This window comes from Myotis davidii, unplaced genomic scaffold (assembly GCF_000327345.1).
Source record: "Myotis davidii unplaced genomic scaffold, ASM32734v1 scaffold134, whole genome shotgun sequence".
NCBI classification, from domain to species: Eukaryota; Metazoa; Chordata; class Mammalia; order Chiroptera; family Vespertilionidae; genus Myotis; species Myotis davidii.
The window spans coordinates 5,014,936-5,015,550 of record NW_006288853.1 but is presented as its reverse complement, the minus strand read 5'-3'; the positions used below and the strand labels follow the sequence as shown (position 1 = coordinate 5,015,550).

Here is a 615-nt window from a genome sequence, read left to right as displayed (position 1 = left end):
CCCCCACCCTCACACCCCCGCACCCTCGCCTCCAAGAGTCCATCAGTGGCTGCCGCATGGGCGGCCGGGCGGCACCAGGCTGACCTGCTGTAGAGCCTGGACTGAATGACGCCTTCCAAACCAGGGGGGCGGGAATTGTCTCAACTTCTCAGCATGTCGCGGTACCCGGGAACCCTCTGTTTTCTCTGACCTACGTCTTCTAAGCAGTTTCTCCTAGTGCAAGGTGGAAGAGAGAAAGAGGTAGTCTGTTAGAGATCAGCGCCTGCAGCTACCACTTAGTCAACCGTCTGGCATGTAACAGGTGCTCGGTCTCATCCTGACTGCGACCATGTGGTTTTTCTGAGCTTGGGTTTACTTAACCTTGAAAAATAAAAGTTTGGCACAGATAATAAGAATAACAGTAATCCCATGGAGCTTTTCCGTTGAGAAAGCTCTTTTGGAATTGCATTTTCTCACTTGAGCTTGGCCTATCGGGGAGGCAGAGCAAAGAGGATCTTTGTCCTATAGAGGAAGGCATGTCTCAGAAGTAAGGGGCTTCTCCAGTATCACACAGCTAGGAATTGGGGATTCTGGGACCCTATCAATATTTGCTGAAGAAATAAAATGAACCTGGAG

General features: G+C 50.7%; 1 protein-coding gene across 3 annotated transcripts in view; it reads left to right on the top strand.

Moving 5' to 3' along the window:
- Positions 1-615, top strand: part of DNAJB12 (DnaJ heat shock protein family (Hsp40) member B12) — an 18,190-nt gene that overhangs the window by 646 nt on the left and 16,929 nt on the right. The gene's annotated exons all lie outside the window — the stretch shown is intronic.